Here is a 24,412-nt window from a genome sequence, read left to right as displayed (position 1 = left end):
AGAATACCAGCAGCCGTAGGTAGTATTGGTCCACTGGCACTGGAAAATAGCTCCCAAATTCTCTGGGATGAGGGCCATCTCTCCTTTCCCCACTCCCCCACTCAATGCAATTGGGCCAGTAGGGCACAGATATGCAAGTGATGAAGGTTGCCATCTAATCAGAGAATGGAGGAACAGTCCTCACCTTGTTCCAGGTGTGGCGTCTTCATTAAGGATGCCTAACGTCATGGTAGCTTTGGGCTAGGGAACCGGTGTTTGCAGATCTTCCCGAGCCTGCAGGCAGCTCAGGTTGTTGGTCTTGTACCTACTCTATCTCCGGTCGCCTCCCATCCCAGGCATGGAGAGCTGGTTTGCTGAACTGGACACATATCACTGCTTGGTATCTCAGTAATATAACCCACGCTGCTGTTCCTTTGAAGTTATTGTGAATCGTGCTTCTGATATCTTTCCCTCAGTTTCCAGCTGCAAATTTAATAAACACAAATTTGTTTTTTTCATGTAAGTTATTAGATGAAGCTATGTGGGGCTTTGTGGCAATTCGCTAAAGGCATTATTCTAGGTTGAGAGTCACACATTATGATAAACACTTTTTGGAGATTATTTAATCAATTTTGGTTCCACATAATAAAATAATCAGAAATACCATGTATATGTATTCTCCTGATTTATCCACTTAGTAGCTCTGTCTAAATATTATATCAGGTTTATTTATGATAACTAATTCCTGGGGAACTCCTGCTGACTCATTGTGATTCTTCTTTATCTGAGAAAAATAATAATATTCATGAGTAGTTTTCTGTTTATAAAAGTAATAAGTGGCTCTTTGTAAACAGGTTTTTAACATAAATGCATTAAAGAGAAAACAAAAGCCACTCAAAATCTCACTACTTAGCACTGTAAACAATTTGGTTAACTGCCTCTCTATCTCCACTCCCATCTCTTGTCCTCTCCCATGCACACATTTTATTCAGTCCCTTCCACCATTCACTCTGTTATCTTCCCTTCCCCCCAGCTCAAAGAATTGGACAATAGTCACCTGGCACCTTGAGGGGATATGGGTATGACAAAACCAGAAAAAAAGGGTAAGAGAATTTTGATCCTTAATGTCAAAAGCTGCAGGACTAGCTGCAAAATAGAAATGTTCACATGCATACTTGCAGATTGAATATATATATATAATATATATACATAAATATATATATAAATATATATAAATGTATATATTATATATAATATATATTTACATATATATTATATATATATAATATATATATATTTTTTTTTTGAGAGAGAGAAAGAGATAGAGAAAGCATGCATGTGAGTGGGGAGGGGCAGAGAGAGAGGGAGAGAGAATCTGGAGAAGGTTCCATGCCCAGCATGGGGCCCAACACGAGGCTGGACCTCATGACAGTGAGATCATGACCTGAGCCAAAATTGGGAGTCGGACACTTAAGCGACTGAGCTACCCAGGCTCTCCTAAGAGTGAGTATTAGTGAACAGGTCAGAGGAATTCAAGGAAGGCTGAGGTGTAGACTTGGAGATATCACAGTCATGAAAGCCCTAGATCAAGAGAACACAGCCTCAGCCTGTCATCTGCACAAGGGAGCCACATGGGTGTCAAGTCAGTGCCCAGGTGTTCCTGCTGATGTCCAGTGGAAACCACCAGTCAGTAGTGACCAGCCAACTGTCTTGACACAGTGTCCTCTTCAATGGCTCCAAATAATATCGGAGGAACAGATAACTTGATTAGCTTAAAGCCCTACCTGTATTAAATGACGCCCAAGTAAAACCATTGTCATCTGCCCTCCAACATATATGTCCAATCTGACATATGAACCAGAAGCCCAGCTTAAGATGGCTGTTGCCAGAACATCCCCCACTCTGAAGATAGCCTTTCTTCTTTCACACATCAGAAGAAACTTCCATGCCCTTCTCTCCCTGCTTTTTCCTCATTCTTCTTCCCTAGCATATCCATTCATCAGCTGGTGAAGGTCATTCTCTTTATCTGCACCTAAGCCCTGTCTACCTCTCCAGGTAGTGTAAGGTTGTCCCTCTCTACCCTTTCACTGTACCTATTTTCTGGTCTCTGTTGTAACACTAATCTCTACTGCAGTACAGTAACTTTTTTTTAAGTTTATTTATTTATTTTGAGAGAGAGGCAGAAAGTGTAAGCAGGGGAGGGACAGAGAGAGAGACAGGGAGAGAGAGAATCCCAAGCCTGCTCTGGACTGTCAGCACGGAGCCCGACACAGGGCTGGATCTCAAGAACTGTGAGATCATGACCTGAGCCGAAACCAAGAGTCAGACGTTTAACTGCCTGAGCCACCCAGGTGCCCCAGCACTGTATCTTTTCATGATGGCCCTCCACTAGAATGTAAGCTATAGGTTAGGGATTCTATTTTCTTATTGTCTCCCCAAACTATGCTTGGTGTTTAGCATAGGTTAGGTGTTCAACAAATTATGGCTGAACAATTAGTTCATTTTATCTAGAGTCACATTTTTTTTTGTTGTTGAACACTGGAAACCAGTTTTCATTTTTTCAGTCTCCTGGTGATTCTCATATTCTTCCTGACTCTTCATTCTTCACCAAGCACAGACTATGTGATTGCAACTACAATGTTTTTAGTGGCTGGAATGTCAAACACCTAGGTTTAGAAACTGGAACTTAGATGAGCTAAGAGTTCTCTAGGAAGAGAAATATTCTTTAAGAAATAGTCTTTTAAATTTTGTTTAATGTTTATTTTTGAAAGAGAGAGAGAGAGAGAGAGACAGAGTGCAAGCCGGGGAGGGGCAGAGAGAGAGGGAGACAGAATCTGAAGCAAGCTCCAGGCTCTGAGCTGTCAGCACAGGGCCTGATGCAGATCTCCAACCCACAAACTGTGAGATCATGTGAGTTGAAGTTGGACACTTAACTGACTGAGCCATCCAGACGCCCCGGAAATAGTCTTTTAAATTTGAACTTAGTATTTATCATGAGTCCCCTTATTCAGGGCTTCACACTTAAGAAAAAATTAACATTTATTTTTGAGAGAGAGAGAGAGAGAGGAGAGGAGAGGCAGAGAGAGAGGGAGACACAGAATCTGAAGCAGGCTCCAGCACAGAGCCCAATGGGGGGCTCAAACACAGAGACTGTGAGATCATGACCTGAGCCAAAGTTGAACGCTTAACCTACTAAGCCACCCAGGCACCCCAGGGCTTGATATTTTCTAATAAAATTCTTACTCTTTTGAATTTTGGGTCCCTCTTTCCATCTATTCTATCTATACTTTGGAGGGCCAAGAAACTTCAAGAACATTCCTTGAATAGTCTCTTGCTATGTAATCACGTCAAAAATTTCTTTAGATGTTTTTTGAAATCTGCTTTTCTAATGTTTAGAGTTTGTGTGTGAGCATACTCAGGGTTCCCAATTTTTGGCGTGTTGTAAATGCTATGAAAAAAAATAGACACTTTCTGATCTTAAATCGACAACCCAACTTTACAACTTAGGGAACTAGAAAAAGAAGAACAAACTAAACCCGAAGCTAGCAGAAGGAAGGAAATACTAAATTTTAGAGCGGAGATAAGTGAAATACAGACTAAAAAAAAAGGAGAAACTCAATGAAAACAAGTTTGGTTCTTTGAAAAGATCAACAAAATTGACAGCCTTTAGCTAGATGGACTAAGGGGAAAAAAAGCAAAAATCACAATTACTAATATCAGAGATGAAAGTGGGGACATTACAATTGATTCTGCAGAAATAGAATTATAAGAGAGTACTATGAACAATGTACATCAAAAAATTGGATAACCTAGATAAAATGAACAAATTACTAGAAACACAAAACCTACCAAAATGCAAAATGTGATATAATATAATACATATTACATATGGTGGAATACTAGTCAGTCTTAAAAAGGAAGGAAGTTCTTGCTACAATATGCATGAAACTTTAGGACATTACCTTACGTAAAATAAGCCAGACCCCAAAAGCCAGTGCTCTACTAATTTTGGGTTTTGTTCTTTTTCTAATTAATTTGGGTGCAAGACTAGATTGTTTATTTGAGATTTTTCCTGTTTCTTGAAGTAGGCCAGGATCCCTGTAAACTTCCCTCTTAGAACTGCTTTTTTTGTGTGTCCCAAAGATTTTGGAATGTTGTGTTTCCATTTTAATTTGTCTCAGGGTATTTTTAAAATTTTATCTTTGATTTCTTCATTGGCCCATTTGCTGTTTAGTAGCATGTTGTTTAGACTCTATGTGTTTATTTTTCTCCAGTTTTTTTTCTTTTAATTGATTTCTAGTTTCATACCATTGTGGTTGGAAAAGATACTTAATATAACTTCACTCTTCTTATATTTATTGAGACTCTTTTGTAGCCTAACATGTTCTGGAGAACATTCCAGGTGTACTTGAAAAGAATGTATATTCTGCTGTTCTGGGATGGAATGTTCTTTATATACCTGTTAAGTTCATCTGATCTAATGTATTGTTCAAAGCTACTGTTTCCTTATTAATTTTCCATCTGGATGATCTCTCCATTGATGTAAGTGGAGTGTTAAAGGCCCTTACTATTATTATATTACTGTCAGCTTCTCCTTTTATGTCTATTAATAATTGCTTTATGTATTTAGATTTTCCTAATGTTGGGTGCATAGATATTTATAATCATTATATCCTCTTGCTGGATTGATCCCTTTATCATTATGCAATGCCCTTCTTTGTCTCTTGCTAGTTTGTTTGATTTTATTTTAAAACAAAACTTAAAATTTTTTTAGATGTCACCATGAGCCTAACATGGGGCTCAAACCTACAAAATGCAAGATCATGACCTGAGCTGAAATCAAGAGTCGGTTGCTTAACCAACTGAGCCACCTGGGCATTCCTGCTAGTTTGTTTTGAGGTTTAATTTGTCTGATATAAATATTGCTACCCCAGCTTTTTTGTTAGTTTGTTTCTATTGTGTGAAATCTTTTTCCATCTGTTCACTTCCAGTCTGTGTGTGTCTTTAGGTATGAAGATAGTCTCTTGTAGGCAGCATACAGATGGGTCTTGTTTTTCTATCCATTCAGTCACCTTATATCTTTCATATAGAGCCTATGACGGGGAGCATTTAGTCCATTTACATCTGAAGTAATTATTGATATGTATGCGCTTGTTACCATTTTGTTAATTGTTCCCAGTTATTTTTGTACTTTTCCCCCACTTCTTCTCTTGCTTGCTTCACTTGTGATTTGATGACTTTCTTTGATGATATTCCCTGATTCCTTTCTATTTTTTGTTTATCTACTAATAGGTTTTTAGTTTGTGGTTACCATGAGGTTCATATATAACACCCTATAGATAGCAGTCTATTTTAGGTTTTAAGTCACTTGAGTTCAAACACATTTTAAAAGCACTACATTTTTACTCCCTCACTGCAATTTATGAACTTGATGTCATATTTTACATCTTTTTATTTTATGTATTTGTTAACTAATTTTATAGAGATATATCTATTTTATCACTTTTGTCTTTTAACTTTCATGTAAGCTTTGGTTGTAAGTGATGAACTACTAACTTAATTACATGTTTGCTTTTACCAATGAAATTTTTTCTTTCATAAGTTTCTTATTTCTACTTATGGCTTTTTCTTTTCTACTTAAAGAAGTCTCCTTAATATTTTGTGTAAGGCTGGTTTAGTGGTGATAAATTCCTCTAACTTTTCTGTGTCTGGGAAGCTCTCTCTCCTCCAATTCTGAATAATAACATTGCCAGGAAGAGTATTCTTGATGGTAAGTTTTTTCCTTTCAGCCCTTTGAATATGTCATACCTCTCCCTTCTAGCCTGCAGAGTTTCTGCTGAAAAATTAGCTGACAGCCTTATGGGTGTTCCCTTGTACGTAACTAGTTGCTTCATTTTTTAAAATTTCTTTGAACAGATTTCAAGTTATTCATTGTTGTCTTCAATATTTATATGCAAAATTTTGGTGATACATATGTAATTTGTGTAAAATTTAAAATTTACATTGCTTACTATCCATATGCTGTATTTGGTGTATGGCTAGCTGAATTATATAAAAACAAAACTCTAAGAAAAAACAGAAATTAGTATATTTCTCATTTTTAACTATTGAATCTAAGTTGCATTTTAACATTTATTGCAAAAATTAATCTCTGTTAAGTGCTAGCCTAACAGACTTCTTAAAGTTCTGTAAACAAAATTATGAGAAGAGATTTCTTGGTGTGTATATATTCTATATTAATCAACCTATTTTCATAAGGTTGAAGCCTATAGAAATTACTTTATAGTGATTAACTGAAAAAATAGGATTAATATAAGGAATACTCTGCTTATAATTTATTTATTACCTATAAATCAGAATTTCTGAGAGCAAACATTAAACTATACAACCCAAGAAAAATAACTGGACTTACACTTTTCTGAAGAGTAGGAAGAAAATATTATTTATTTATTTATTTATTTATTTATTTATTTATTTATAAATAAAGTTGTTTTTAAAAAAATTTAAATGTTTTATTATTTATTTTTGAGAGAGAGAGAGAGAGAGAGAGGAGAGAGAGAGAGAGAGAGAGAGAGAGAGAGAGAGAGCCAGCCGGGGAGGGGCAGAGAGAGAGAGGGAGACACAGAATCTGAAGCAGGCTGCAGGCTCTGATCTGTCATCACAGAGCCCGATATGGGGCTGGAACTCACGAATCATGAGATCATGACCTGAGCTGAAGTTGGACACTTTATCGACTGAGCCACCCAGGCGCCCAAGAAGAAAACTGTTCTAATAAAATATTTTGGTAAATGCAGGTATCCTCCCTCCAGTTTCTATTGAAGTAAAAATAATTAAAATAATGTGAAGAAAACAATATGGCAACCAAGCATCAGCAAATAATTATGGAAGATGCATAAATCAAGTTGTGGGAGAATGTAAGGAACAAGTGTTACAACAAATTACACATTGTTGGAGGCTTGCTATACAGTTGGAGGAAAGAATGAATGTTTCTATAATGTCTGGGTTTCTGTTGGATTCTGTTTTAATTAAATGCAAACAGTAATGTTTGAGTTTCACTTAAGCAGTGGTAATCAGCAGAAGTCATACTGCCTGTCTCACCAGAATATTTTGGAAATGGGGTGGGTACATTTTTGATCAACAATGATTAGGGGCCATTTACTGGCATGTGATGGGCACAGGCCAGGGATGCTAGAGGTCTGCTGTGTGTGCAATGATTTTGTACAATGAAGAGTCGTTCTTTGTCCCACACAACTTCCAAAGGTTTTATTGGACATTCATGTAGGTGAAAAATCTGCTAATTATTTGAGCCTAGAAGCTAAACTCTGTTTAAAAAAAATTTTTTTTTAAACATTTTTATTTGTTTTTGAGAGACAGAGAGAGACAGAGCACAAGTGGGAGAAGGGCAGAGAGAGAGGGAGACACAGAATCTGAAGCAGACTCCAGGTTCTGAGCTGTCAGCACAGAGCCTGATGCAGGGGGCTCGAACCCACCAACTGTGAGGTCATGACCTGAGCCGAAGTCAGACACTTAACTTACTGAGTCACCCAGGCACCCCTAACCTAAACTCTGTTTTATGTATACATTCAAAATATTGCTTTCACACTTTTCATATACACTGCATTTTTTGGAGAATGTAACCAGTGTCCAAACTGAGGAAAAATTGTTTGGAACTTTGCTAAGAGTTGTTTACCAACAACTCTTGTTCATTCAACAGTCATGAACTGATTGTTTATAACTCACTTGGCAGCAAAATCTGACCTAAATTTATTTGAGGCTATTTGGAAAATTATGTTACCCATGGCAACACCTTTATCAGTCAACAGTTGTAACTGTCACACTTAAATGTCAATATAAAGAAATTGTGTTGACCCTCCCTATTCAAAGTGTCCAGCTTTAAGGGGATCAGTAGCACTATAATCATTTATGAGCTTACTAGAAATGCCCGGTCCTAGACCTCTGAAATCAGAATCCACATTTTAACAAGAGCCGCAGGTGATGTGTATACACATCAAAATTTGAGAAGCAATTTTGTAGCAGTAATTGAATGGAAATTTGTCTTAAACAAAAATGTATTCACCAAAGGCAATACCAGCCCCTGATCCTTTTATTTATGTCTTCTAGTGTGGTTTGTCTGAGAATTTTACATATTGAGAGATAGTCTATTTTATTATAATTTACTTTCTCTTACTTCTCCCTTATTGTCAATACATTATATGTAGTTTTTGAAACTACGAATTAATTCCATTTTAAGATAATAGAGGGGATGCTGTCATAATAAAAAGGGCGTGTTGCTCTGATAGGGCTGGGAGCTACTGAATAATGGAAAGATGTACTGATGGAGAAAAATATATTCCCAACATATATGAATTCCATAACACGAACAATGTTTTATGGAAAACTGCGTCAAAATAACCACTGGTGGAAGAGCTGCTTTGTCTAGAATAAAATTTGGATTCTGGGATAAAGTTACAGAGATAGCTTCAAAAATAAATGTATTCGCTGCATCATTCAGAGGCAAGAAGCTCTTGCTGTAAAGAAAGTGAAGCTAAAGTGTACAAATTGCTACAAGATGTTGCTGATAGAGATAATAGTATAAAAGCCAGATCTTTAAACTATTGTAAGCCATTTACTGTTCTTGGTAGAGATGATGAGTGATGGTGAAAACATTTTGTATCATGGACAAGGTCTCCAATTTTATCATAGCTGACTACCTTTCAGAATTGTCCAATTTAAAGGAACTACATGTTCTTTTTTTTTTTTAACGTTTATTTATTTTTGAGACAGAGAGAGATAGAGCATGAACAGGGAAGGGTCAGAGAGAGAGGGAGACACAGAATCTGAAACAGGCTCAGCCTCTGAGATGTCAGCACAGAGCCCAACACGGGGCTCGAACCCACGAACTGCGAGATCGTGACCTGAGCTGAAGTCGGACGCTTAGCCGACTGAGCCACCCAGGCGCCCCTACATGTTCTTATTTTTAAAAACACTAGTGTTCCACATTCTGTCTTTTCTGTGATAACAAGTGCCTAACAATTCTAGGATCATACAGCAGAATTTTAAAATACACTATGCCTTCAAAATAAAAGTGCCACTTTAATAGCAAGTGGGAGTTCCTGCTTTTGAACAAAACTTGGGCTGTGGTGTGATCATGATAGAAGACTTTGCAAAATGCTTCCTTCTGATTGATTTTAGAAAACTTGTCACCTACAAAAATGGTCACATCTGCCCACTTTTAAAAACTTGGAAGTAGACATTACTAATTTATGTTAAAAACCTTCCCCCAAATGACTATCAAATGGGGTCTTAGCTCACTTGTTAAATACACTTGCTAAAACTATAAAAATGCAACATTTCTGATTCGTTGGCAAAAACAAACAAAAACTGTCCCCCAAGATATTGAATGAATTGGTAGACTAGGAAAAGGCTGTTGACTGCACAGTCTATTCATTTCTGTTTTAATTCAGGTCCCTGGTGCCTTACCCACAATTCTAAAACTCAAAAAACTTTGAACACCCAAAGTTTTGTTCGTAATTCATTTGACAGCAAAACTTGACCTGCATTGACGTAAGGCTTTTTACAGTCTTTATTTTTCCATGCAGTAGCTTACTCACATCTTTTGCTGCAGAAATACAAGGTGTTCAGTATGGGGTGCAATCCCAGGCCTTGCTGGGGGTGCAGCATAATATGTGCTCTACGAATTTTCTAAAAATTTATAAAATTCTGAGTATCTTAATTTTTTCTGTTCCTAAGGGTTTTGGAGCTTGTGTGCCTGTGCAGATTCCCAGAAGTGAATATGAGATGAGTAAAGGACTGGAAAGTAATTCTGACGATATGCAGGGGTCTTTTGCATTGTATTTTAAAGGCAAGGATCTATAACCCTGAAATTTGTTCCCTGAATTTTTATTGTTATAAGGATAGTGACGTTATATCTCTGGGCAGAGGGCCTGTAAGCCTAAGTTAGCATGTAAGCCAAATAATTTGCCCTAATAAAGAAATCCTCCATTCATCCATCCATTCCACTTTGTTCTTACAGGAAAGTTCTGATTCTGGGGGACATCTAAGCTCAGCTGAAGCTGTGAGCTAAGAGATTTTTGAGATCTGCTTTTGCCAGTCTGAGGTGTGAGGGTAGGGGGTGTCTTGACAGGTGTCATAAAACTAGCCTAAGACATTAGTTTGAAAGTGCACTTTAAAAAAATTAAAAAAATTTTTTTAAATGTTTATTTATTTTTGAGAGAGAGAGAGAGACAGAGTGCGAGCCAGGGAGGGGCAGAGAGAGAGGGAGACACAGAATCTGAAGCAGGCTCCAGGCTCTGAGCTGTCAGCACAGGGCCTGATGCGGGGCTCGAACTCACAAACCGTGAGATCATGACCTGAGCTGAAGTCGGACGCTTAACCAACTGAGCCACCCAGGCACCCCGAAAGTGCACTGTTCATTCAACATATTGTACAAGTGTGAGAATCTATACCAGCAACAGTTTAGAGTGAATGCCCCTAGGATTGCATTTCTACTGGAAAATGAAAAATGATGCAGGGAGATGAAAATGTTTCCAAACTCCTTAGCTGTTAGCAAATGTTTGCCAAGAAAACACTTCCCTAATTCTCTGGAGGTTCTAAACGATTAGAAGGCACATGGGCAGGGGACCAAGTGGCTCTCACCCTGGGAAGTTTTGCCTTTCTTACTATCACTAAAGAAACCTTTTGTAATAAGTCCTTCTATTTCTATTCTAAGTAAAAACATTTGCTGGTATAGCAAACATACCTTTTAAATCTAAACAGAACTAGGAAAAAATAAAGCCAAACCCATATTTACAGAAATATTTTTCTTAAAAAATGCAAAGAAGGCCAATTATAATGGAATAGAACGGTGTCTGAAACTAGATGATTTTGAGACTGAAGGTGTCCTATCTGATTTCAACCAGCACTGCAGTTAGGAACTAAAATGCTGAATTGGTTGTACGTTTATTTGGGTGAAGCCTGAGTCAAAAACTTGATGGGAGAGAAATCCGTCTGTAATTTTGAAACGGGAGCATGTATGGTACAGCAACTGGTCTAAGGGCGGTAGAATGGAGTCTTACAGGCAAAATTGCAAAAGCTCAAATTTACGTTTCACAAACACATAGAACATTCGTCTAGCTGAAGATAAAATGCAACAGTGATATAACGAATTGGCTCCACTGATGCCTTTCCTAATTCATCTCCCCGTGAACTGATACCCCTGCCAAATAAGGCTCATCCTGAATACTGGTTTTCCTGACTATTGGCTTCTTTGCTATCTGTACCAAGATGCAGAATCTGACCACTTCCAACACCTCCATGCCTCTCACTCAAGTCTACCCTTGCTTGGACGGTTACTTTGTCTTCAAGCTTCTACCCTCCCCCCCATGCAGTCTATTCTCCATATAGTCGTCAGTATGGTCCTTCTAAAACAAGTTAGATTATGTCATTCTTTGGCTTGAAGCTTTCCACATCAATTAACATTAAATTCAAACTTCTTCCTTTTAGAAACTTGTTCCCTGTTGCCCGATTCCAGTTTTATTACTTTTCTCTTTGTTCACACCACTCTATTCACCTTCGCCTCCTTGCCCTTTCATGGAAACACCAAACACATTTCTAGCTCACTGTCTCTGTACCTCCTAGTCCCTCTGCCTAGATGCTCTTTGCCCAGACATCTGACAGGCTTTCTCCTTTTGTTCTGCTCCAAGGTTATCTTATCAGAGAGGCCTTCACTGCCAATTTCCCCAACCCCACCCTGGAAGCTTTTTCCTTTACCCTGGTTTATGTTTTTTCATCGTACCCATCATCTCCTCTATATTGCATTCAGGTCTGTCTTCCTACAGAAAAGCAGAGGCTTCTTCTGTTCATGCAATATCCTTAGCTACTATAACGGTACCTGCAGCATAGTGGTTTTTCAGGATGTATGAATGGATCAATATTTAAATTTGATGTTGAGTGTGAAAGTCAAAAATACAGGAGTATGTTTGGATAAAATAGTTTTGAAAAAAAAGTTTTTTTTTTTTTTAATTATACGTTCCTAGAGCCATTACTTTTTTGAGATCATTTTTTTACTGTGCAATTTATGGATTTTTTTTGGAAACCAAGTACAGATGCTTTTATAGTTATTTATTTTTAAATGTTTATTTATTTTGAGAGAGAGCGAGAGAGAGAGAGCGAGCTGGGGAAGGTCAGAAGGAGAGGGAGAGGGCAAGAGAGAATCTCAAGCAGGCTCTGAGATGTCAGCACAGAGCCTGAGGGGAGACTCAATTCTATGCACAGTGAGATCATGACTTGAGCCAAAATTATGAGCGGGATGCTTAATCCACTGAACCACTCAGGTGCTCCCAAAGTTACTTTAGCACAATTGTAGCAATCAATTGACATACACTTGTTCTAAACAAATATTCACTCTTCCAAATTATTTCATATGTTTTCTTATTTAATAATCATCCTATCTCGTATGTATGCACAAATCCATGAAAATGAGTATCATTACAAACAAGTAAACACTGAAAATACAGAGATATTTTAAACAAGTTATTAGACTTACTGAATGACTGTTGGATCAGAAAACCCTTCAAAGGGACTAGCTAAGGGTAACTGAGAAGATTCATCCCTGGTTGGGGCTGTAGGCGTCAAATGTGGCCCCTTTTTAAAGAGTCATGTACTAGATAGCTTACAAGCTGAACGTTATTGGGAGAAATTATAAAACATGAATGGTCCACAGAAAGCTAAAATGAAGATATAGAGACACAAAGCTTTAATATACTTTGGCAATATGCACTCTGTTCCTCATTCTCTCTTGAGATTTTTGGCCATAGACATGGTCATGTATTTTTTAATTAAATTAAATTAATTAATTAGGTCATGTGTTTTTAAAAACTTTAAGTCTTGATAAGTACACTGTTCTCTCATCTTTCTGTCACTGTTATGATGCCTGACTTGATTTATGTCAGCAGGTGATCAATGATAAAATATCTTCCTCCGTACTCTGTGTTTTCAGAGTAGCTGTGTGCTGTGGTTAATTAGCATTAAGAATCAAATGTTTACAAATTAACAAACAAAGTAAATGGTTGCTAACCAGGGGACTGGAAGGTGGACCGAAAGACACAGAAGTCCTGCAGGTTATGTCAGTGAGGATTACTGGGGGCAAACAATGGATGCAGACCCTTGGCTGTCTGAAAGAGAAGAGTACCGGGGCTTCATAGACTTAAGGCAAGGCTGGGAGCAGCAGATACTGAGGAAGTGCAGAAGGTTAAAAGCAAAAAAAAAATCAGGAAGTAGGAAACTGTCTCTCACTGGGTCACCGGGGTCAGGGCCAAGTTGATGCTGGGGCTACAACTGCCTTTGCTCAGTGGGTCCCATCTCAAACATCACCTGCTTCCTCGTATGGTCCACCTGGCCTTTGAGGTAAATAAAGTGGTGGTGGGAATAGGGAGGAAGGATCTGCCCTTTGCTTTGGAGACTGCGGCACAAAATTGCTCTCTTGCTGAGACTATACACATTTGGGGAGGGCTAATTCTCTATAAGAAAATGGAACTATCAGAAAAGATGATAGGTGCTGGGCATCTCAAAATGACCTAGATGATTTGGACAGCAGTATACATATAAAAACACCATGAGGGAAAATCTAGGGGAACACAACTGTATGCAAATTTTAAAGAACAATCTGTAAATAATATGTGTATTAGCATTCATTATATTTTATAGGGTATTCTCTAAGTAATATGTATATGTATATACACATAACATGTTTCTATTAAAAGCATTAATGAAAACTAACAAAAGAAATAATATGATAAAAAACAGGAAATGGACATGAATATATCATTGTCAGTAAATAGCACAAATAATAAACACAAAAAAAATAGTGTTCATCATTATTGATTGTTGAATGAGTCCTGGTTAAAACAAGATGTGATTTTGATCCATCACATTTTCAAATATAAGCAACTAATACTTAATAGTGGAAGGTGTTTTTACAGCATCTCACAGATCTTTGAAAATGTTTATAAATGTTGATTCAGTAGTTCCACTTTTAGGACTCAAGAATTTAGAATCTCAAGAATTTAGGGATTTCGACAAAGATTGGTATTTACAATGTTCATTCCAGAATGTTTGTAAACTGTCCCAAAGCCTGGGAACATCCTAAAAGCCATCAGTAGGTGAAGAGATTTAAAAAAAATGATTGGACTATTCTTCAACCATTAAAAATCATATTTACAAAATGAGTGACAGTAAAAAAATACTCAGTGAGACAAGGAGGATTCTGAATTGTACAGCATGATGATAATTTGGTAATGAATATTTGTTTAGGTATATAAAATGAACAAAAAAGAAATGCAGCAAACAATAACAGAAATGTACCAACACACAATGGGTGTGTTGGGGGGGGTTATAGATAATTTCAATAAAAAAATTTGTTTTCTGTTATCTCCAAAACTTTGTATTTTTGTAAAATATACATGTGGAAATTATTAAAAATGGGCATATGTCACTTTTATACTGAGAAGAAAAGATGAAAATTAGAGAGAATTTAGAATATCATTTGATAAAAATGTCAAATGTGTATCCAGATGGATATATAATAGGATCTTGTAGTCATTTTTTTCTTGACAACTCTGAAGACAGGCAAGATTTGGAAAAATAATAGCAACAACCAACAATCAGCAAGCCTCTCGGGAAAACAGAAATAATTACATACAGAATCACAGTACACCTAAAACTTCTCTTTGGCAGTCCACAGCGTATGTTTGTCTATCAACAACATATGGCCTTTTACTATTTGATTCCTCCAGCACAGAGAAGCAGAAATTCAATTATTGTGAGGGCACTTAAATAATTTTATTTCTCGTTATAGTTAATAGGAAGACCTATTGTTGTAGGTCAGTGCCAAATGTTTTAATGATGACACTTAGGAATTTGGGATGCAATTTTATAGCCTGCTGCTTCTCAATCAAAAGCATTACAATTTCTAAAGACAAGCTTGTAAGAGTGCAGTTAATTGTGTGTAGAACACTTACCAAATCATCTGTGACTAATAAAACTTGAGAAAGAAGAGGAGGAAAGGATATTCAGCCTTTCAGTAACATGCTTGTCTTACACTTGCCAAACTCTTCTTAGGCAATACTCTGTTTGCTCAGAGAGCCATGTGTTTAATTGTAAAAAGCTGTCAGCATCCTAGGATTTAAAAGACATCAATCATTTCTGTCAACAAGGAAAGAGTGACGGCTTCGTGACTCTTCTATCATTAGGAAAAGATGTGCTCAAGAGAAAAAAATGTGGTCTAGGGAGGGATGAGCAACTATAGGCTACAGGAAAAAAGAGTTCCAGACTGCAATTTCACTCCCCCCTCCCCTTCCCCTGGACTGGAATACGACATTTTTCATTTCATGTAATTCCATGTTTGCAGTAAGAAATTATGTAACTCATCCAGCCTCAGCTTTGCAATATCCACTAAGTGCTTTAAAGTGGCCATCCTTATTAACAGTTTGGTGTATGCTGGGCCGATTGCTTCCCTCCGCCTTGGCAGAATGCAATATTGTGTAATGAGGTTGGAGCTGGCCTATATTCAAAACTACATTCCAAAAGTCCTGTTGGTCAAGCCACAAGATAACTGGTTCTCTTTCTCTTAAGATTTTTATTCTAGGTGGACTAAAAACATAAAAATTGCCCTATTTGCACAGTTCCATGGGTAGATTGGGAGTTTTCCATTTTATTCCCAACTTACTATTTTATGCTAAGATTTCTGAATTATACTCAGCTTCAGTTTTAGAGACATCAAGACACAAATTCCAGAATTCTGTGTTCTAAGTTGGGTGGCATCAGGCTGGATACTTCACTTTCCTGAGGCTCGGTTTCCTTACCTATCATTAGCAATAACACCAGTTGTTGGAAGTTGGAAGAAGGCTTTATAGGTGATGTCAACAAGGCTCCTACTTCTTAACTATGTCACCTCAAACAAATTATTTCCTCTTTCCGACCCGCGTTTCCCTACCTGCAAAAGGGCCAATCGTGGCTACCGGCTCCAGCAGGCGAGGGTATGATAACACAGGCAAAGCTCCTGGAACGGGTGCCTGGGCACTTGGTGGCTTAAGAGCACCTGAGAATAATAGCAATAATGCTAGTGAACATTCCATAGGTTGATGAGGTTGAGTCACGAGACTCTGGGAGAAGAGAGAAGAAACGGGGAGGAGGACAGAGGCCCGGCCTCTGGAGCCCTTCGGCCCAGCCGTGGCGGCCAGCCTGAGCGGCAACGCACCCGGACCCGGCACCGCCTCGCCCCACCCCTGCCAGGCCAGGGCGAATCCGGGCGGCGAGTTCCGGGCGGCGGCGCAGCGCGGTGCCCCCTCAGGCCCTTCCTCCTCCCCTCCTCCCGCGCCTCCAGCTGTGCCAGCTGCGCCCGAGGCTCGAGAATCCGCCGTCACCGCGCAGGTGCCCGCAGCCGCCCTAGCCCTACAGGTAGGAGCCGCGCCGCGGCCGGGCGCGCCAGCCTCCCGCGGGCGTCTGGTTTCCGATACTCTCGCGCTCCGTCCCTCCTCCCGCCGGCCCCGGGCAGCTGACCGCTCCCCGCCCAACTTGGACGGGACCTTGGCAGAGGCGTCGGCGGCGGGCGCCAGAGCCCGGCGGCCCCGCGGGACCGGCCTCCCGGGAGGCCCCGGGGCCTCCTGTGCGCGCCTTCGGGCCCAGTTCTTGCAGAGTAGAGGCGGACAAACTTCGGGCCGTGCTTTTGCCAGGGCGGGCGCTGCCTGGAGCGCAGAGCCTCGCGGGCGCCAGGGGAGGCTGGGGGCGTGCGCTCAGGGTGCACCAAGGGCCTCGCCGGGGCAGTGGGGGCTGGTGCCTCCGTGTCCTCTCGCGCCCGGGGGTTCTCGTGCGCCGTGGGATGGCGGGGATGGCGGCGCGAGGGGACCAGCATCCCGGACCAACCAGGAAGTGCTGCGCTCGGAGGCTTGGAGCCCAGCCTGCCAGATGTACGGTGCCGGGCGTGTGGCCACACAGCTGCTTGCTGTTTGCCCACGAGGTGATGACGCTGGGGTGGGGCAAGGGCAAGGGCCCAGGAGCCCGTTGTGTGGTAAAGGGCTTGTTTTTCTGTCTCCAGCTCAAGGTGTTTGGGACCCAGGTCTCTGATCCAGGAGCGGGGTGCTCCAAGCGTTGGGTAGGATTTTGTGACGCCCTTCAGGACTGCCCTTGTACAATCAGTCCAGAGCCACCGCCACGCCTATATTTGCTTCTTCTCCAAGTCTCAGGTTATTGCCTTCCTTCCTTCCTCTGTGAAGACTACATTCAAGCAGATGCTTAAGGACCACAGGACTTCAGTGTTTGATCATCCCTAGGTCTTTCTCCAGAATGGAGAGTTCCATTAACTTTGTCTACCAGGTCTGCCAATTTCAGTTTAGATAACCCCTTGTGGGCCTTCTGAGGGCTTTTGGGAGACTGGGTACCTAGAGACCTCTGTGATTTAAAAGGGCTAATTTAGGGTGGTGTAATGAAAGCGTAAAGAATGAAAAGAATCTACAGCTTGAACTGTTAACAGACACCACATTTACACACTGCATTACATTTGAGTAAGGATTTCTTTCAGTATTAAATGTTTTGTTAACTTACATACAAGTGAACTTGTACACAGGCTTTTAGCTTGAATTTGTATACAGCCTTTAAATGTTGCTTGGGGACCTTTCAACTAACTCCCAGTCTAACCTTTCAACTAACTTCCAGTGTTAACTCCCAGTCTGTCTTTCCAAGATCCAGTATAACTCACAATCCATATAAGAAGCATGACTAGTTAAGGATTTGTGGAAGATGTGTCTTTACCTTGTTTGTCCCCAATGTCAGAGTACTTACGAATTACAGTGGTAAGGGCTGTAAAACTCTCATAAAGGTTTTTTGATCTGCTTAAAACTAGGTAGTGGGAGACCCTTCTCCTTGTCTGATTAATTAACAAGTGTATGTTTCTTTCTTTCTTTCTTTTTTTTTAAAATCTTTTGATGTTTATTTATTTTGAGAGAGAGACAGAGCATGAGTGAGGGAGGGGCAGAGAGAGAGGGAGACACAGAATCTGAAGCAGGCTCCAGGCTCTGAACGGTCAGTGCAGAGCTCGATGTGGGGCTGGAACTCATGAGCTGTGAGATCATGACCTGAACAGAAGTCAGATGCTCAACCGATTGAGCCCCCCAGGCCCCCCAACGAGTGTATGTTTCGTAATTAAAACTAATTACGAAAATTCATTTACCTTTAACCCTTAAACAGAGTTTTTCTAAATTTTATTTTTATTGTGGTGAATACCTGACATAAAATTTGCCATCTTAGCCATTTGTAAGCGTACAGTTAATAGCATTAAGTACTTTCTCGTTGTTGTCCTACCATCACCACCATCCATCCACAGAATACCTTTTGTCCTTCCCATAGGGTTTTCAAAACATTTTGATGACAGCGATTGTGCTGCAGGCTTTAGTTTTCTCATGATTCGAGGTTTGAGTTCCTTCCCATGACTTTATAGAAATGCACTTTTTTTTTTAATTTATTTTGTTAACCTGTCATTTTTTTAAATATAATTTATTCTCAAGTTAGCTATACATACAGTGTATACAATGCACTCTTGGCTTTGGAAGTAGATTCCCATGATTCATCGCTTATATACAACACCCAGTGCTCATCCCAACAAGTGCCCTCCTCAATGACCGTCACCCATTTTCCCCTCTCCCCCACTCGCCCCTGCCCCCCTCCCCATCAAAATGCACTTTTAAAGAGGAAAGGTGAAAAGCCACAGCAGTTTGTGTTTAGTAAATCTTATCTCCATCAGGACAGATCTGACACATTACTGTTTAAGAATAAGCTGGTAAAAAAAAAAAAAAAAAAAAGAATAAGCTGGTGAGCTATTTAAATTTGCATATAAAGGTATTGTGAAGTCTAGCTATCCAGAGAGAGGAATCCGGGAGGTAGTTAGTTGTTATTGATAGTTTCCTCCCCTTCATATCTCACCTTAAATTGAAATACTTTTGTCTCCTTTAGCAGTGCAGTAGCCTGTATCAAAGGCATGCTTGAGCTCAGACGGTGGCACCTTTTTAGTGACTAGAAGCAGTTTTGACCAAGCTAACTGTTGGGTGTGGCGATTTCTTCTGCTCTCCAGGTGTCTACTAAACAATGATGCTCGAGGACTTAGCACATAAGACATGGCTCTTTAAACTCACAGTTGCTCTGAGTCATTGTATTCAGGAGACAGCTGTCACTGTGCCAGGCCTGGTTTCATGTTTACAATCCTTTCAATGTTAGCACCACACAATAAAATGTATTCTCCAGCTGGGGTGTGGATAAATGCTGTTGCAGAGTGAAAATGAGAAACTTGTAACCTAAATTTCCGGGAAGCCTGCGACTTTCCTGATTAGAAAAGGAATTGTACACATCATATCTTTTGCTGCAGTGGGAATGCATTCCAGTGTATTGGTTTCCCTAACTTCACAATGCAGTGTAAAATCTGGATCCCAGATGTTTTAGTGCTGGGTTATTAAACAACAGTATATGTTATGTAAGTGTTTCATAGTGTCACAGGTTTTTTTTTTTTTTTCCTTTCTGTTGTGAAATTTTCTTAATTTTTGAATTTGTTAAACAAACATTGCAGGTTAATTTTTGAATTTATTAAACAAACATTGCAGGGACAGAATAAAATGATTTATTTAATCAGTAGTTATGTAGCACCTACTATGTGCCTGGCACTATTCTATGCATTTTACAAACATGAACACCTTTAATCCTCAAGATAACCATGTGAAATAGGTATCAATACCATCTCCCTTTTATAGATGAGGTAATTTGAAGCACAGAGAGATTATATAGCTAGCATATGGCAGAGCTGGGGTTCCATCTCTGGCAGCCTGAACCCAGAATTTGGGGCACTGCTGTCTCACCAGTAAAATATAACCTGAGATTCCACCCTCCTAACCAATAAACTTTTTTCAAGTTGTCATATTCCTATCTTGTATTTGTCCTTAGGGAGAAATAATTTGACATAACTGCAATCAAAGTGTAACTCAGAAAGTCGGTTCAACTCCCTTATTTTTCAGAAGAGGAAGTTAAGGTGGAGTTTGGTTAAGTTCAGGGCTGGGAGCCTTGGAGCAGAGTCCTGGAAACCTATTGGGCTAAGCCTTACTTCCTGATTGTGAGGAGGTTGGGATAGGGATCCTGGGAAAGTCTGGAGAGGCCAGGGTTTGTTTTGGGGAGGGCTGTATTTGCCAACCATGGGGGAAATGACCATTTTGGAGCTAACCTGCTCACTTAACTCCTAGGTTATGTCAGGGGTGCACAGAGCAGAAGCTTGTGGCCAACTGTGAGCCGTGGGAAGTCTTGCTGCTTAGGGCTCCAGATCCCAGATTCCTTCTCCAGTTGCTGGTGATGCTCGTGGCCCTGGGCTCCCCTCTGCATGAAGGGAGTAGTTTATTCTGTACTCAATCATGTTTTGAACTTTTTGGATCTCGAGTTGGGAACCTTTGGAAAGCCTCTGACGCACAAAAGAGAATCAGCCAAGAGCAATATGGAAATAAAAATAACTTCATTTAGTCTGTTCTTTTGTTGAGACACACACACACACACACACACACACACACACACACACACGTCTAAGGGCATAAACTGACAAACTTTGTACTGAGAACAGGAAAATCAAAGTTCAGTATTCAACAGGGATTTTTTTTCAAAGTGAGCTTTTATAGACAGTACATCTGGATGAAGGAGAATAAGGAATAAACATGGGAAAAGAAAAGTGGTGGGCAGGGAGGGAGAAACAAATGTAGAGAGGAGGAAGCAAAAGAGGGGGCACAGAAGGACAGTGCTAAAACCTTGTCAGTTCCTACACAAGGCTGTGTTTTGGTGTGTTACCTCTTCATGCCCTTGGAGATGCCAGACGGAGTTGAAATTTATCTTTCCTTTGGTTTATCGTGAAGTGACTTCAATGTTGTTTAAAACCATTACTGATCGACAGAGGATGGGGAGGAGATACCCGGGGATACTTTAGCACTTGCTTGGGATCTTCATACCGATCCAGTCTGTTTTTCTCTATAGCACTTTGGTATGCGTGGACTTTATATAGAGCATGATCACTAGGAATCACTAGGTTTGCAATCTTTTTCTTTATTTCCTGTGTTTCCCATGAGAAGGTAAGATCCTTGGGGCCCTAGACTATATATTTTTTTCATTTTTGTCTCTCCAGTGTCCATTATGGTGAACAATAGTTGTGAACCGAATGAAAAGGTGCATTTAATAGATGAATGAAGATGGTATGATTCATTTCATTCAAAATGTATAGATATTTCCAGAAAAGAAGGTTTTTATGGCTAGCGTTTTACTTCGTTATTTGTTCTCCTGTGCCGTTGAACCACTCTTACAAATACGTTTGTAGATGTGGAGCGAGCCGTCTGTGGAATTTAGCAACTGTGCTCAATTTTTTGGCCTTTAAAGTTTTTTTTTTCAGTGTTCTGTACCCAAGTTTTGATGAAAGAGTCCTTTGAAATGAGATTGGAGAGGTAGCAATGGATTGGGATGGAGGTTCCATGGCTTGGAGCAGGAAAACACTTCCAGATGTATGAGGGAGAGGGGATGTGACAATGCAGAACCCAAAGTGGGAAATTTGATAAATGGGGCTAAGAGTAGGAAAAACAGCAAATTGAAGGTGAAATTTGACATTGTTTAAAAAATCTCACCATTGTTCCCACTTTGGAGTAAAAACCTGTAAGCTAAGCTAAGGGTAGAGGATTTGGAGATGAAGTATATTTGGGATGCTAACATGATTGTGATGCCAAAAAGAACAACAACAATAAAAATAGAGAAGGGAGGGGGGGAAATCCAGCCAGAATCCTATATCCTAAGGAAAAACCCACCTGTTGGGATACTTAAATATTTCAAAGCTAGGAACATGGAGCAAAGACTAACCCCAACTCTTACCTCCCCTCAATCCCAACACCGAGCTGCTACTCTTGTGACTGGAAGTGCAGGGTGATGGGGCAGTGACTAAGCAAAGTAGGTCTCTGAGGCTTCTGAGGCACAGTTGGGCTCCACAAAGTCCTCACTGGGAAAGATAATGACTAGGGGCCTCAGCCTAGTGCCAGAGAGCTGGGATTCACAGCTGAGGACTCCAGCACCCTGTGGCCTAAGACAAGTAACATAAAAATCTTCTATGCCTTGGGGCGCCTGGGTGGCGCAGTCAGTTGAGCGTCCGACTTCGGCCAGGTCCCGATCTCGTCGTCTGTGAGTTCGAGCCCCGCGTTGGGCTCTGGGCTGATGGCTCAGAGCCTGGAGCCTGTTTCCGATTCTGTGTCTCCCTCTCTCTCTGCCCCTCCCCCGTTCATGCTCTGTCTCTCTCTGTCCCAAAAATAAATAAAAACGTTGAAAAAAAAAATTGAAAAAAAAAATCTTCTATGCCTTAATTTCTCCACTTGTAGAACAGGGATAAAAATAGTACCTATCTCATAGGATTGTTGTGAAGACAGCAAAACAACGCCTATAAAATGTTTAGCGTAGAGCCTGGAACATAGAAATGGCACAGTAAATGTTAGGCTCCCTTCTTTCACACATTTCCCTCCCCTCCCTCCCAAATTGTGTAAGAGTGACATCCATAAAAAACCGTGCAAATGGGAATTGCTGCTAGGACAGACATGGAGATGTAGCCCTATGGGAATATGACTGAGGGACTGAGGGAGAAATTAATTTTTCCTGGGAGGAAATCTTGAATGAGAGTGGATTTCCATGAGACCCAGTGATGAGAAAGCAGTGGACAGATTTCTGGCTACAAAGCTGGTTACAACTAGAGAGAATGAACTGTATGCCTTTGATAATTATTCTTTTGGGGTGTATGCTTAAAAAATTTTTTTTTAATGTTTGCTTATGAGAGAGAGAGAGAGAATGAACAGGGGAGGGGCAGAGAGAGGGAGACACAGACTCTGAAGCAGGCTCCAGGCTCTGGGATGTCAGCACAGAGCCCGACATGGGGCTTGAACTCATGAGCCATGAGATCATAACCTGAGCTGAAGTCAGATGTTCAACCAATTGAGCCACCCAGGTGCCCCTATTGGGGTGTATGTTTTGATGTTAGCTAGAAAATGTGATTTTTCTTTTTTTTTCTTTTTATAAAATTTTGTTTAAATGTTTCATTTATTTGAGAGAGAGAGAGAGAGAGAGAGAGAGAGAGAGAGCACATGAGCAGGGGAGGAGCAGAAAGAGAGGGAGACACAGAATCTGAAACAGTTTCCAGGCTCCAAGCTGTCCGCACAGAGCCTGATGCAGCACTCAAACACTGGAATGGCGAGATCATGACCTAGGCCGAAGTCGCTCACGTAACCAACTTAACCACCCAGGCACCCTGAAAATTTGATTTTTATTAATCCATTAGTGTAGCATGGCATGTAATAGAGGAATCCTGATTCATTTAGTAGAAGCATAGCATTTAATAGAAGCGTGATTCATTGCTCTTTACCAATGAGTATATGTATAGAGGTGTGATTTTTATTTTTATTTTTTTAAGTTTATTTATTTATTTTGAGAGAGAGAGGCAGAGAGAGCTGGAGGAGTAGGGGAGGGGCAGAGAGAGAGAGAGAGAGAGAGAGAGAGAGAGAATCCCAAGTAGGCTCCATCTTCAGCACAGAGCCTGACATGGGGCCCAATCCCACAAACTGAGTCATGAGATCATGACCTGAGTCATTTAACTGACTGAGCCACCCAGGCGCCCCTAGGGGTGTGTTTTTAAAATATATTTACAATTAAGAAGAAAAATATACTTTCAAGATAAGAGTGAACTAGCTCATGCTATGTTGGCAAAACACCCTTCTTATCACATTCTCTTTTTTTTCCCCATCACGTTCTTTAGCTTCCCATTGTATGTGAGGAGGGCATCGCTGGCAGTGTAATGTTTATAGGGGTGTGGGTAATGCGTATCCACACAAATCATGAATGGAAGCAGAGACTGTCAATAATTTTGACCAGAAATTTTCACACTTAAAAAAAATGACAGGTACCGTTCCCCACTCCCCAAGAACCACTTTTCTGAATGAGCTCTTCTGTGAAATCCCAGTATGTAAAATACCCAAAAGGAGAGCTGTTCTTATTGACAGTTCCTATGTGGGAACAGTGAGCTGGCTGCTTCTTCCAGCCTTCCCTCCCTGACTGCCACCTGGCACCAGCTGGCCCTCAGTCTGGAACCCCAGGGCTCCTAGGAGTAGATGTGAAGGCACTGCCATATCTTTATGGTAGGGAAGAGAAGACTAAGACACAAAAAGAGGAATGGAAAGGAAAGGCACTGGACTGCTCTTTCAAAGCTCTTGCCAGAGGTGTGCTAGAACTGGCTCATATGAAGAGGTGATTTTTAAATGTCCCAGGATTTTGTGAGCCCGTTGTTAAAGGTGCCATGATGATGATGATGATGATGATGATGATGATGATTTGAGAGAGAGAGAGAGCA

At 40.3% G+C, this 24,412-nt stretch overlaps 2 protein-coding genes across 4 annotated transcripts in view; one reads left to right on the top strand and one right to left on the bottom strand.

The window, feature by feature from the left end:
- The window catches only part of TMEM212 (transmembrane protein 212), a 48,190-nt gene extending 31,286 nt beyond the window's left edge, over positions 1–16,904 (bottom strand). For 2 of the 3 annotated variants that reach the window (XR_007155506.1, XR_007155508.1), the window contains exons 1-3: positions 15,971–16,108; positions 14,997–15,153; positions 185–462 (exon numbers count right to left, since the gene is read on the bottom strand). The gene's annotated coding sequence lies outside the window, so the exon portion shown is untranslated. Of the gene's footprint in view, positions 1–184; positions 463–14,996; positions 15,154–15,970; positions 16,109–16,562 lie in introns of those variants that run through there. The other variant, XR_007155507.1, reaches the window with a different exon arrangement.
- Positions 16,302–24,412, top strand: part of PLD1 (phospholipase D1) — a 206,978-nt gene continuing 198,867 nt past the window's right edge. Inside the window, exon 1 of the mRNA XM_047874310.1 lies at positions 16,302–16,434. The gene's annotated coding sequence lies outside the window, so the exon portion shown is untranslated. The remainder of the gene's footprint in view (positions 16,435–24,412) is intronic.

Source organism: Prionailurus viverrinus, chromosome C2 (genome assembly GCF_022837055.1).
Source record: "Prionailurus viverrinus isolate Anna chromosome C2, UM_Priviv_1.0, whole genome shotgun sequence".
Taxonomy (NCBI): domain Eukaryota; kingdom Metazoa; phylum Chordata; class Mammalia; order Carnivora; family Felidae; genus Prionailurus; species Prionailurus viverrinus.
This window is presented reverse-complemented; position numbering and strand designations above follow the sequence as displayed.